This window comes from Oryctolagus cuniculus, chromosome 10 (assembly GCF_051225735.1).
Source record: "Oryctolagus cuniculus isolate XC-2025 breed Fujian yellow rabbit chromosome 10, ASM5122573v1, whole genome shotgun sequence".
NCBI classification, from domain to species: domain Eukaryota; kingdom Metazoa; phylum Chordata; class Mammalia; order Lagomorpha; family Leporidae; genus Oryctolagus; species Oryctolagus cuniculus.
The window spans coordinates 92,150,537-92,165,744 of record NC_142876.1 but is presented as its reverse complement, the minus strand read 5'-3'; the positions used below and the strand labels follow the sequence as shown (position 1 = coordinate 92,165,744).

Here is a 15,208-nt window from a genome sequence, read left to right as displayed (position 1 = left end):
ACAGTTCCTAAAATTTCCTATAACAGTGATATTTTAAAAAATAAAGTGAAATTTTAATAACCCTTTCAGTAAGCTGGACATAAAAATCTATGTTGTGTTCTTTTAAGACTACTTAAATGCATTGTAATAAAACCTAAACCTGAATTGTTCAAGTCTTAATGAAGTACATTGTTTTATTTTATCCTAAGACATTTAGGTGGACTTGGCTCTTCTGAGTATTCTCTGAATTAGGATCATTTTCAATACCTGGTCTCATTCTAGTCATTTATTTTCTTTTCCAAACTTCTGATTTTTTTTAAATGTAGGACTGTTTCTTTTGATTTCTTCTAGAAGACTTAACTTTGACCTTTATATTCCCTTCACCAAGATACACAGAGATGTTTCAGTGGAATCAAATCTAGATGGGGAAAAAGTAAATGTGATGTATTAGCAAATGTGTGAGAGCCTCAGGTTGGATTAACTGGGTTCCACTCTGTTTTTTGTGTTCTACCTGACTAGTGAGGGTTAGCCTGTCCACAATTGGTCCAACCAAAATGAAAAAATAAAGACAGGAAAAAGGAAGCAAGCAGCGAGGCAAGGAGAAAAAGAAGAAAGAATGCATTTGATGATCCAAGAACTGAAAAAGATAATCTTCTCAGTGAAGAAAACTAAAAGGCCAATTTATTTTCCTAGATAACATGTCTAGTAAATTGGTAAGGAATTTCCAGCAATATAATGTTAATAGACACAGTAGCTATTTTGCTTTAAAGTTTGCATTACATTTTTGTTCATGTTAATTTTGTTCTGTCACCTGCTAGATTCTGGTATGATGAATCAAGATGCCTGGAGACCAATTTTCCTTTCTTGGTGGTTACTGAGCCTTGAAAAGCACTAGAGAATAGAGCATGAACCTTGGTGATTGGCAGGCAAACTGCTGACAAGCAGAATGGGGAGATCAGTCTTTGGTCTGCACATGCAAGGCAGGCATGGGGGAGGAGGAATGGGTCGCCCTATTGTTCTCTTTGCTGGAGTGCTTTCTTCCAGCTGAGAGATCATGAGAAAAAGTCGGCTTTATTTTTTTTGATGGCCCATCCAGATGATCCCTTCAGTTAATTTAAGCTAGATTTTTTTTAAAAAAGCTTATTTTCATGTGAATTTATTTTTATCCCTTTCCTGTGCTCAGATGATCAACTGCAAAGTCTCAAAGCCAGCAAGAAAGCGGGCAAATACTTGGGCTTGGGCACTCCCCAAAGGCCAACTATGTTATCTTTTCAGGTATAAAAAGTTAGCTTCTGTAAGAAGAAGTGAAGGAAAAACCTGTTCACCTTTTATCTTAATAAAGGATAAAACCACAAGGAAAGAAAGCTCTAAAGAGAAGCACAAAGACCATGGTGCTTTGTTTCAACCAACAAAACTGGTACTCAAAAAAAAAAAAAAAATCCTGGAGGCATATTGTGCCCACCAGGCATTTTTCTGTAATTAGGGAAGTCACAAGAGGCTATTGGAGTGAATAAAACTAGATATATTGGCTTCCTCTTTGATGAATTTTGTTCCTTTGAAATTGGTTTGTGTGTGTGTGTTTGTGTGTGTGTGTGTGTGTAACCACATTAGCAATGATCGGACAGTGATCTATTTATGCAAAGGATCAGAGTTGATGAGATTATCAAACTTGCCTGGAAAGATAAAAAAAAAAAAAAACAACTCATGGAAAAGAACAAGGAGAGCTTATTTTTTAGAAAGATCCATTCTTAGAGCTTCTGAATATGTTTGTTCAGAACAGCCAAAAAGGGCTTTTCAAGCTATATTTGCAGGACAAAGAAGGGCCAGACCTGCTCAGGGCAGACAATGGAATGTTTGACAAATAAGTGAGAAAAGGCAGTGCCTCCCAACTTTGACATCGCTTTGATACTTTCTTCCCATGGAGCAGAATAATGTTCAAGCAAGTAGGATGAACTGAAAATCGCTGAAACAGAATTAAAGTCCAAGGGAGATTTGGAGAAGAGCACTTAGGCTGTGCAAGAGCCCAGATCAGAAGTCATAGGCAGCTCCTATTTCACAGCTCTGATCAAGCCCTTGTAGTTGGTATTCTTTGAGAAATCATGGAGAGTAGAAGAGTTTCTAGAACCCTGGAGAGAAGCAAGCATTCCAATTTGCAAAGATAAAGGATGAAAGAAATAGCTGGCTTGTAGCTTGACCTTGATCTGAAGCTATTCAAAATGACTATTTGTGAATAATAGAAAAAAAAAAAGTAGTAATGATTCACTCTTAACAGAGGTTTCTAAAGTCAGGCCAAATTAGTATTGACTTCCCTTTTGAATTTTAAAAACTTATTTATTTGAGGGGCAGAGAGGAGAGACAGTGAGTGAGTGAGAGAGTTCCCATCTATTTACTGATTCACTCCCAATTGCTCCAAATGGCTGAGTAGGCCAGGCAGAAACTGGGGCCTGAACTCAATCCCAGTCTAGAACTTGGGTGAAAGAGACTCGGCCAGCACCCTGGCTCATTAGGCTAATCCTCTGCCTGTGGCGCCAGCACACCAGGTTCTAGTCCCAGTTGGGGCGCCGGATTCTGTCCCGGTTGCCCCTCTTCCAGGCCAGGTCTCTGCTGTGGCCCGGGAGTGTAGTGGAGGATGGCCCAGGTGCTTGTGCCCTGCACCCCATGGGAGACCAGGAGAAGCACCTGGCTCCTGCCTTTGGATCAGCGCGGTGTGCCAGCCGCAGTGCACCGGCCGCGGCAGCCATTGGAGGGTGAACCAAGGGAAAAGGAAGACCTTTCTCTCTTCTCTCTTTCTCTCACTGTCCACTCTGCCTGTCAGAAAAAAAAAAGGGGGGACTCACCTACTTGAGTCATTACTGCTATCTTCTGTGGCCCACCTTAGCAGGAAGCTGGAATCCGGAGGTGCAGCTGGGACTTGAACCTAGGCACTCTGATAGGAGATCCAAGCACCTCAAGCAATGTCTTAACCACTAGGCCAAATAAAGCACCCGTTTTCCTGTTGATTCTTTAAAAGATCAGTGGATCAAGGAACTACCATAGCCAGTGTATATGCATAACCGATGCATATCCTCTCATATATTTTAAATACTTTAGATTACTTAAAATTGCTAATATTTAACAGGGCCCCATGTGAATGGTCACCTCTACAGCTGGACAATGCCTAAGCATATGGTCTAAAGCAGGTAATAGCCATAAAATATTATTGTTTTGGTTCACAATATTCATCAAATCTACAGTTACATTGCATGACTTTAGTTGTTTGAAGTCTGGCCTCTTTCTCACTAGAATGCAAGCTCCACGGAGGTGCCCAGCCTTCACCCTTTTCCTGCCACCTTAAACAGAGCCCTCTCATACAGCCAACACTTGCTAAGTGTCCATTCAGTGAGTGAAATTTGGTTACATACCTCTCTCTTGCTCTCTCCTTGTACAGGATCCTTTTTTTTTTTTTTTTTTTTTTTTTTTTTTGACAGGCAGAGTGGACAGTGAGAGAGAGAGACAGAGAGAAAGGTCTTCCTCTGCCATTGGTTCACCCTCCAATGGCCGCCACTGCCTGCGCGCTGCGGCTGGCGCACCACGCTGATCCGATGGCAGGAGCCAGGTACTTATCCTGGTCTCCCATGGGGTGCAGGGCCCAAGGACTTAGGCCATCCTCCACTGCACTCTCTGGCCACAGCAGAGAGCTGGCCTGGAAGAGGGGCAACCGGGACAGAATCCGGTGCCCCGACCGGGACTAGAACCCGGTGTGCCGGTGCCGCAAGGCGGAGGATTAGTCTAGTGAGCCGCGGCACCGGTCAGGATCCTTTTTCAATATAAGTGTGAGATGGAGTGGTCATTTCAGCAAGACATTTGACCAAAGTCATCCATTATATCCTGGAAGGGGAGATGGAAAATTTTATGGATTGTTCTAGTAGGAGCTGCCAACTGAAGGCATTTAACATGAAGCTGGGATAATTAATAATTTCAAGAGAGTTCAGGTACAGTAGGTTGCTCCTGATTCCCTTCACTTCCAATCAAGTAGAGACAGTGAGTAGATTCAGGTAGGCCAGAACAGAGGGACAGAGACTAGATTTCCTACATATCTTTGTGTGTGATTCAGTCTGTGACCACATGAAACATCCAACTGATGCTACAGGTAAAGGGCAAAGCTGATTCCAGGAGGATGCTTTCCCCATCAAATAACTTGGAATCCTTAGGTTTCTGTATCATGAAGCCTTGATTTTTATTTCGTATGTAATTAATTCAGCATTGTTTCATTGTTAAATAATGTGATTTTGAATCAGTTTGAAATTCAAAAGGCAGGGTATACAGTGAAAATCGTTCCTTTTACTACCATTATCCACCAATTGCCCACTTCACCAGCCCATAAAAAAAATTAACGTTAATTTTTTTTATATCCTTCCAGAGAATTTTTGTATGTACAAGAGCACACACCCATGTTATCTATGATAATTTTCTGTCTTTCTTTCTATCATCTCCTTTCTTCTTTTGTACACCAATGGAATCACAACGTATACATTGTCCTTCAGTCCCTCATCAAGGAATTAGTTCCAAGCTCCCCTCTGCTTCACAAATCTTTAGGTTCTGAAGTCTCTCATGTGAAATGGTGCCATATTTGTATATAACCTTTGCACATCCTCCCATATACTTTAAATAATCTTTACATTACTTAAAATACTTAATGTAATGTAAATGTCATGTTAATGATTGATATACTGTATTTTCTCAGGATCAATGACACTTTAAAAAGTCTGCCCATGTGAAGTAAAGCTGAAAATTTTTTTTTCTGAATGTGCTCAATCCATGCTTGATTAAATCCATGAATGTGGAGGCCATTGATAAAGAGAGACAACTGTACTTTTATTTTCTTCCTAATATTTAAAAAAAATGCTTCATGCACTTCAAAATTATCATTACTCTGCTTTGAGGAATGAGTAGTATTCCATTCCTTAGCTGTGTTATAATTTCTTTAACCTGTTCCCTCATGATAGACTTTGGATTTTCCATCTTTTACTGTTACAAATAATTCTGTAGTGAATAATCTTGTATGTGATGTAAAGTGTGTATTTATCTTTATTGAAAAAAGTGTCTAGCAGTGGAATTGCTAAGTCAAGGGGACACACAACTATAATTTTGGTAGATGATACTTCCTCTCCAAACCATTAGTACCAATTCATTCTCTCACAGTTGCCCTACATTTTTGCCAGTAGAATCAGTGAAGTATCAAATTATATCTCTTTTATTATGATCGGCTTTGAACATCACTTCTGTGTTTAAGAGATGTTTGTAGTTCTTTAACTTGTCTTTTTATGTACTTTGTCCACTTTCTATTGAATGACTAGCATTAACTTACTCATTCTTCAGAATTTTTCTGTTTCGGGGTAGTTTCAGTCTTTATTTAATGGTATGAATTGCATGTATTTTGTAGTATAATTAAATTTTTTCTTCAGAGAGAGAGAGAGATGTTACCTTTTTTTCTAAGTTTATTCTTGAAGTGTGTTTTTCTTTCCCATCATTATTATAAATCAATGTCATTAATATAAATAGAGTGAAGTTTTGTGTATCTGAGTTGCTTGCTGTACTGTGTAAGAGTTGGCAAACTGAAACTCCTAGGCCCATCACTTGTTTCTGTAAATAAAATTTTATTGGAATACAGCCATACCTATTTGCTTCATTTTACTTATGGTTGCTTAGCCCTCCAATGGCAGAGATGAATAGTTGTGACAGAGATGCATGGCCCTCAAAATCCAAAAATTTTCTATTTAGCCTATTAAAGAAAAAAAATTACTGACCCCTGCTTTAATCTCCTTCTTTGAGGATATATTCTTTAATTATCCAGCTCTTCTCAAATAGCACATAATTTGCTCTTAATAAGAGAGTCTGATGATTTGAATCTTGTAAGCTTTAAGCATTTCTCCATTATCTAATATAAAACATGACTAACTGAAAATGACATTCACAAAAATTTATTGGGCATATACTCTGTGCCTGCAACTGTTCCAGGTGCCGTGGGATAGCAATTAATGAAACACAAAGAATTCCATTTTTCAGAAACATCATGAGATACTTCTAGCCAATTCTGATTTCATTTGGAAATAGGAGTTAAAAATCATTGTTAATACATAATTATCCTGTACATCCTTTGTTGTTTAGGGCAGACATCATAATCAAGTTTGTTGAATTGTTATAGAGGACTCAGCACTGGTTGGAAGAATATCCGTAGAGCATCCAAAACTGGGTCTGCTAATCACGAGTGCAGGAAGCCAGTTATTGATGCTTGGATGGTAGAAGAAGCTAGGAGTTTATGTGTAATATGCAGAGTAAGGAGTCAAGTGGCTGTGGCTCCAATTCCCCAACTCACCAAAGGATTAAGGGCAGTGAGTTCTAAAGATTAAAATGGAGGTTGAGCAGTGTGTGATCAGCTTGTGTGTAAGCCTCTGGTTGGTCCACAGTGTTTGTGGCTTTCCTTGGACTGGTCAGGTTTAGCAGAATGGTGTGATTAGCTGAAAACACTGAGATGGCAAAGTGAGTTCTGGCTCATCTTGGATTTATGGGCAGATTGGTTGTTATTTTGCTTGATCAGGGCCTGAGATTCCTGTAAAATAAAATAGAATCTGATAGTTGGATGTTAGCCACAGAAATGGGTTCTATATAGCTGCCCTGACCTTTGTACCACTCCCTTAATTTAGTGTCTATTCTATTTTTTTTAAGATTTATTTTATTTATTAGAAAGTCATAGTTACACAGAGAGAGAGACAAAAAGAGAGAGAGCGAGAGAAAAATCTTCCACCCACTTGTTCACTTCCCGAATGGCCACAACAGCCAGGGATGGACCAAGCCGGAGTCAGGCAATAGTGCTTTTATGGATCTACTACATGGTTGCAGGGGCCCAAGGACTTGGGGCATCTTCCACTGCTTTCCCAGGTGCGTTAGCAGGGAACTGAACTAGAAGTGGAACCCCACGGACTTTAACCAGTGCCCTTATGGATTGCTGGAGAAACAAGTGGCAGCTTTATCTGCTATGCCACAACGTTGGCCCCAGTGGTTATTCTTTAGTAAGGAGTTGACTTGTAATCACCGCAGTGAAGACAGAAGGAACTCTGAGCTAAGGGATAGACGCTGGGGCATGATAAAAGTGCACACAAAAGGCATTAAACATGAGGGCTCAGTTTCTTGATGGCATTTTAAATATTTAAATTCATATCATTAATCTTTTATATACCCACTTAATAGCCATGGGTAGCCATTGATCACATAGATATTGAGCGCTTGAAATGTGGTCAGACTAAATTGACATATTCCTTAAGTGTAAAATATACACCTAATTTCAAAGATTTATTTCGAGAAAATAATATGAAATATCTCTTTAATAACTTTGTATTGATTACATGTTGGAAATAATATTTTGGATCTATTTAGTTAAATGAAACATTAATAAAATTAATTTCATTAGTTCCTTTATTTGTGGCTTTGTAACCATAAAACATTTGAATTCACATATCTAGCATACATTATATTTCTACTGAACAGCATAATCATCTAGGTACCTCCTTTATGTTTAGCTGGTGTTTCTCAAATATGGATTTTTAGTAGATAAGAATGAACATTGGGTGAAGCAAAGTTTTAAAAGTTAATTGCTGGGTTTAGAGTTTCGAAGATGTTAATTAGAATCATGAATTTACAGGTGTATAGGAATTGCTTACAGTATTTCCTAGGTCCCTTTTACTGGGAACCTTCTGCGGACACCCTTTGTCAGTCTCTGATCCAAGTGGCAGCACTGTGCTGCTCCTCTTGGAGCCTGGTACCAAGGCATGTACAACAGAATAGCCTTTAATTCACAAGGCCCATCTTTAGCTTATTTTCAGGATCTTTCCTTGGTTTTGCAAATAAAATCAATGACAGTTCTTAAATATTTTTACATCATTCGAACAAAATTCACCAAATTTTGATATTTGGTTGATTTAAAAATGTAAGTATTAACATAAACTGGATTTGTCAAAATGATTACTTTTCAACATACACAGAAACTTCAAAAAGTTTGTGGAAAATGGGATTAAAAGATAAATTTATAGTGGTGCAAAGCCTTTTTAAAAATTATTTATTTAGTTGAAAGGTGAGGTTACAGAGGGAGGGGAAGAGACAGAGAAAGAGATCTTTTATCCTCTAGTTCATTCCCCAGATGGCTGCAACCACCAAGGCTGGGTGGAGCCTGGGTCTGCCACATGTCTGGCAGAGTCCCAAGTACTTCTGCCATCTTCCGCTGCTTACCGGATGCATTTGCAGGGAGTTGGATCTGAAGCAGAGTAACTGGGACCTGAACTGGTACTCTGGTAGAGGATGCTGGTATTGGCAGACAGCAGCTTAATCCACTGAGTTACAATGCCAGATCCATTGTGCAAAAATTTTTGAAATTCATGCATACACGAATCTTTAAAAAGTTCATGAATGGGTGGGCCTTATGGTATAATGGGTTAAGCCTGCCATCAGGTCCCACTTCTGCTTCTGATCTGGCTTCTTGCTAATGCCCACTTTGGGAGTCAGTAGATGACGACTACCTACCGTGCATGCGGGAGACCCACAGGGAGTTCATGGCTCCTGGCTTCAGCTTGACTCATCCCTTGCTGTTACACACATTTGAGAAATGAGTTACAGGATGTAAAATCTCTCTTTCTCTCTGTTGCTCTTTCTAGTAAAAACAAAATGAGCTTTAGAAAAAAATTAAATACTTCATGGAAAATACATGTTATGAAAAAATCATGCATAGATTTCAAAGTTTTTTGCATTAAAATATTATTTTAATTCAATTTTCCATGAACTTTTTGAAGTCCCTACATATGTAGTAGTAAATTGGCTTGTCCATTTGTTTGGTGATACAGAGAGAATTCCAGTGATGAATAGTGCAGAATTATTCATTGCTAAGTCATATTTCTGATAGAAGAACATACCACTTAAAAGACTTGTACCCTAGGAAGTGATAAATTCCAGGAAGCTATTGAGGTGGGACCCCACTGATAAATGTTGCTATGCAGTATATATGGAAGTCCTTGTTACAAGAGAACCAAGCAATTTCTAGGTGGTAGCTGCAGTGTTATCAGCCCTGAATGAGCCTTCTGTCATCCCTGCCATTCCAGAGTGTGACGCTGTCCTCTGAAGACATCAATCTCACATGTTTGGATTGACAAAATCGCAGCTCTGTGCTTCTTAGAACTTGAAGTTGTTCCCAGACCTTCATCGAAACATTATCCCCAGCAGGAAATCCAGGACCTATTTGTCCCAGGGACTTGCTATGATTGTTGACATTTTGGTAAAGGCTGTATGAACATTTGTGTTAACATGGCTTCTGGCAGAAACTTGGGTAGAAACTGTGCATTCTAACAACTCACCAAAGGCAGCTGTTCCCAATAGTGACAGAAGTCAATTGCTATGTTAAATGCTCTCCTCCCCGTTATCTCTCCTTCTGTTGTCTAGATCTTATAACTGAAACAAGAAAAAGTGTAATTCATTTCTTCTCATCTTCTTTTTTGTCTTTTGTGGCACCAAGCTTACACATTGGAATAAATGTGGATGTCATAGTAAGCAAAGCTGTGAAGAAGCTGAATTAGTGAGCTCTTCTTGATGGGTCTGGGCCATTTATCCAAGCTGGATGTGGCAAAGTTGATCTGATTGGACCTTAATGATGAATCTCTATAGTTAATTGACTCAGCGCAGTAGTCGGCTGAACTGACCATTAAAGCAAACCAAACCTAGTAAATTGACTGTATTTGATCCTGTTTCCCAGTCAAGCCAATGCAGCCAGAAATCCAAGAAATAGTCATCTAACTAGGAAACAAAACAAACAAATAAAAACAGAGTACAAATGAATATATATAGTTGAAATATGCCTTTCCCATTTTGTGTTCATGCAATAGATAAAATGAGGGTTTTTTAGCTGTTGTTCACTGGAGATGCCCAGGTGAGGACTTGTAGATGTTCAGAACATCTTTGCAAGATTGGCATTGACATTTCGGTTTAAAGTTGGAAGGTGTTCTCTTGCAATGAGGATTTAATGTGTATACATGTGTGTGCTTGTGTATATATATCTGTATGGTGTAAAATACAAAATGCCAGCTTTTAAACCAGTAATTAAATTATGGTAAATTTGATGCAAGATGTCACTTTTCACTTTCAGAGAAAAATAATTTTTTGGGTGTTTTTAATACAAATAATACATTTCACTATTGAGAAGCTGGAATTTTAAACAGGCAGGTTAAAGGGGAAAATTAGCTGTGGTTCCACCAGATGGAGATGACCCCACAAAGATGTCAATATTTACCTTTCCAGACCCTCTTCTCACACTACAATATGATATTTTATCATCAAGTCTTCTAAATTGCATTTGTAATGTCATTATTGCTTTTTGGAAAAAGATTTATTTATTTATTTGAAAAACTGAGTTACACATAGAGAGAGATGTATCTTCCATTTGCTGGTTCACTCCCCAAATAGCCACACAGCCAGAGCTAAAACCAAGAGCTAGGAGTTTCATCAGAGTCTCCCCTTGGCTGCAGGGACCCAAGTACTTGAGCAATCTTCTCTTGCTTTCCCAGGCTCGTTAACAGGGAGCAAGATCAAAAGCGGAGAAGCCAGGACTTGAACTGGTGCCCATATGGGATGTCAGCTCTGCAGAATGCAGCTTTACCCGCTATACCACAGTGTTGGCCCCTATTATTGCTTTTTATGTTCTGTTAATAATTTTAGTTCATAAAATTTACTGGATATATATTTCCTATAGCATGTGTAAATAATATCTTCGTTTTCTTAGAGAGAGAGAAAAAAATCTTTCCTCTGCTGATTCACTCCCCAAATGCCTGCACTAGCCAAGGCCTGGTCAAGCTAAAGCCAGGAAATAAAAACTCCATCTGAATCTCCCACATGGATGGCAGGGACCTACATACTTGAGCTGTCACCTGCTGTCTCTCAGGGTGCACATTAGCAGGAAGCTGGCATTTGAAGTGGAGTTGAGACTGGAATCCAGCCCTCCAGTATGGGATGTGGGTCTAGCATGCCATGCCTTAACGACTGTGCCAAATGCCCACCCTCGTTTATATTTTATTTAATTAATTCCCTGTTGTTGGATGATTGTTCTCAGTTGCTTGCTGTTGTAAACAATGATTCAGGAAATATGTCTAGACATATGTTTACTTGCTCAGTTTTTACTCTGGATATATTCCTAAAGCTGGAGAAATATATTTTATTTTTGCTATATTTTACCAAATTGTCTTTCAGAAATGTCAGCATATAATTCATTGCTTAATATGCAAGATAATAGTGAAGCAAATCCCTGACCACCTAGGAATATCTAGATATGAACACCTTTTGAATATTCAATTTTTATAATTTAGCAATAGTATCATCTTATAAACAAAGCTGTAATGCAAAGCACATCTAACATCTAGATATTTTAAAAAAAGCATTCAGAAATAGTCTCATTAAACAAATCTGATTTTTGTTCCTATTTAATGGCTAATTTCTGCAAAGTCAATTAACTTAGCACAGCAGTGTCTGAATTGACCATTAAGCCAGAGCAAACCTACTAAATTAACAATGCTTTTCCCCTGTTTTCTACTCATACTAACATAAAAACCTGTGTAACAGGAAACATGCAGAAATTATGAATGCATGGAGCATTAGTGAACTTCAGAAGCCCCTTTCAAACCAGTATTTAATGGCTACCCCCTCCTAACCATAGAAGTGATGACTGCCCCACGTCATAAAAAAACTTTTGTGTACCCTTGTTCTATTTTCTATCTTGTGCCAATTTAATTCTCAGGTCAAACCCAAGATCCAACGAGAAAGGAGAGGAAATTTTCCTTTCTTCTACAATGGAATATTATTCTGCCTTATAAAGGAATGGAATTCTGACATCTGCTGCAACATAGTTGAACCTTAAAGACATTCTGGTAAGCGGGGACTCGCGCTGTGGTGTAGTAGGTTAAGCCCAGCCTGTGGTGTGGAATCCCATTTGGATGCTGGTTCCAAAGCTGGCTGCTCCACTTCCCATATAGCTCCCTATTGGTAGTCTGGGAAAGCAGCGGAAGATGGCCCAAGTGCTTGGGTCCCTGCACCCATGTAGGAGACCCGGAGGAAGCTCCTGGCTTGGAATCAGCCACGTTTTGGCCATTACAGCCATTTGGAGGATAAACCCAGCAGATGGATGACCTCTCTCTGTCTCCTCTCTCTTCAGTAAGTAGGCCTCTCAAATAAATAATTAAATCTTTAAAAAAAAGACATTCTAATAAGTGAAATAAACCAGCAGCAAAAAGACAGATACTGTATGATTTCATTTATATGAAGTACCTACAGAAGTCGAATTAACACACAGAGAAAGCAGATGCATAGTTACCAGAGGCTGAATGAGGAAATGTGTATGTAAAATACATAAAAACCATACAGTCTAAGAAAGGAATTGCTCCTTTGTTGAATATGTCTACTATAGTGTATGAGAGCTCTAGTTCTATATCTTTATTTAATTTTTTAAAGGTATACAAATTTCGTGTATCTCATGTATACAGATTTAGTAACATAGTGGTACTTCCCACCCTTCTCTCCTCCGTGCTCCCACCCTTCTTCCTCCTTCTCCTATTCCTTCTCTTAATTTTTAAAATGAACTACTTTCAGTTTACATCTTCATCTGTTTTTTTCTTTAGCTATTGCAATGGGTTTGTGGTGGTATATCATTGTGGTTTTAATTTCATTTGTGTTTTCTTGATGATTAATGATGTTTAACATGTTTTAGTAAGTGCATCGGCATTTGGATATTCTGTTTTGTGAAGTATCATTTACCTGTTTTTCTACTGGATTGTCTTTTGGTTTTTCTTATTGATTTATAAGAGCCCCTTATTCTATTGGAAAGCCTTTCTGGAATACCTGTATTCCACAAAATATTCCCATTTAATGGCTTGTTTTTTAATTCTTAATGATGCCTCTTGATAAATGGAAATAATTTTATTATAGCATAATTAATCATGTATTTCCTCAATGGCTAGTGCTTTTGTGTTCTGTTTAATTTGATAAATCATTGTTTGTCCAATATTCCTGAGAATATTCGCATGTGTTATTTTCAATACTTTTACATTTTCACTTTTCCATTTAGATCTACATGGAATTGAATTTTGTATATGGAACGAATTTGATTAGTGGTGCGTGTTGAAACTCTTTTAATGACTAGTCAATTGACATAGCAATTATTGAAAGTATCAGTTTTACCCATTATACTTCAATGCCAACCTTTGTCATAAGACCAGAGTTAATGATATGGTTTGTTTTCTGGACTCTTCGTTTCAATACATTGGCCTTTTATCTATTCTTACATGAGTATCTTCCTGTAGCTCTACTGAGATGACTGTTATTTCTCTCCTTTTCCATTATTAAGGTCATGAATTTTATTGACTGGTCTTCAAATATTGGATCAACTTTAATTACTGGATAAAGCCAATTTGATCACAGTGTCTTTTTCCTTGATATATCATTGGTTTAGTTGACTAACATTTTAAGATTTTTTAATTTGTTTTGCTGTGTGTTTACATTTATGGCTGATATTGTTTTTTTTTTCTCCATCAGAGTAAAAGTTTTAATTTTATATTTTGTTGAATATCTTTGGTTTTAATGATTAACAAAAACTTAAAAGATCCCCAGATTTTTTTACTCTTAACGTTCAAATCCCAAAATTATATATAATTAGTCCAAGTCATATAGCAAGGAATTCTGAAAACTGAATGCACAGTGAGTCACATGATCTTTAATAATCTGCACACTACCATCCTGCATATTGGTTTATTTTAGGCTGTCAAAATCTGGTATATTGTGAACTGCTGTTGTGGTCAGTAATGAAGATAGATGATCTCCACGGAATTCTTTCTCTTCATTTAGTACTGATTCTTTTGAAGTGTCTTTTTCTTCAGCTGAGTAAGTAGCACTCATTTCTTTGAAAACTTGAGGTTCCATTTTTGACTCAGGTTTCTGAGATTTTTCAAATAGCATCTGAGAAGCATTGAGAGACTCCTGTTCAGTTGCAGTTGAACCACAACTATCTATTTCTAGTGCTTTAGCTGCTATTGATGAGTCAGAATCAGTTGTACGAGTGATAAGATGGTCTACATTTTCCTTTTCAGTTAGATGACTTCCTTCATTGACTTTGTCTTCCTTTCCTTGAAGCTTATCAGAGTTACTAGATTCTTGTACCTCTGCATGAATTTGAATCTTTTTATCATTAACTTGAAGGACTTCAATTAACGGTGGGTTTGGTGGCACTGTCTGTCTCACTGGACAGCTCAGAACCTCTTCAAGAAACTCATCAACATTTTCTTCGTTGACAAACAACCTTTCCTCCAAAGATGCGTCGTTTAAGCTGTAAAACCACTGCTTCCAATGTCCATAGCTCCCCGGAGATTTGGCCAGTTCTATCACGGCATTGTCTGAGGAAATGCTAATCACGGGCTCTCTGGTGCTCAGCTTATTCTCGGGCGCAAACTGCAAAGGAAGGAGTAAGCCGAGTCCTGCGCGGAGAAGCACACGTGGTACCCAAGGGGGCTCACGTCCCCTCGAAGGCTTTGCGGCTGGATGCGCGGCACGCCAATGAGCAGGGTCAGGGTTTCCTCATCCTGGTTACACTGCAAGGGGGGACACACAGGTCCCCTCCTCTCGGGGCAGGGACCACCGCCCATGGCCCGGTCCCCGGGCTCGCGGCCCGAGCCCGGCCGGCGCACGCCCCCTCCTCCGGTGGGAGGCTGCCCGTGGAGGCCCAGCGCTGAGGGACCAGAGGGGTCTCTGTCCCTGTCCCCAGGAGGCGGCGGCGACCCCGCGACCCCGTCAAAGTCCCGCTCCTCTCCAGCGCCAGCCGGCGGAGGTGCCACCTCGGGGGCACCTGCGGCGGGGACCCTAACGGCCGCGGCTCGGCCGGAATCCGGGGCTCCGTCCCCCGCGAGACCCCCGGCCGGTCCCGCCTCCTCCTCTTCCTCTGAGGCGCGGGTCGCGTCCTGATATTGGTCTTTGGTTTCATTTCTTGTAATTTCAAAATTGTGATTTGGCATTAAATTGAGAATTATTCTTGTGTTCTATGACTCAATTCCTCATATGTGTATCAGAAAATGCATATATTTATGTATATATAGGCTATTCAGATATTTTATGCAGTTTGTCATTTTTATAACTTATAAATGTGCATATTTAATATAAATTTTCAAAATTATTGGCATAA

At 39.1% G+C, this 15,208-nt stretch overlaps 1 pseudogene; it reads right to left on the bottom strand.

The window, feature by feature from the left end:
* Positions 1 to 13,553: 13,553 nt before the first annotated feature.
* On the bottom strand, positions 13,554 to 14,471 carry LOC103349243 (protein kintoun pseudogene; annotated as a pseudogene).
* Between the last annotated feature and the right edge of the window lie 737 nt (positions 14,472 to 15,208).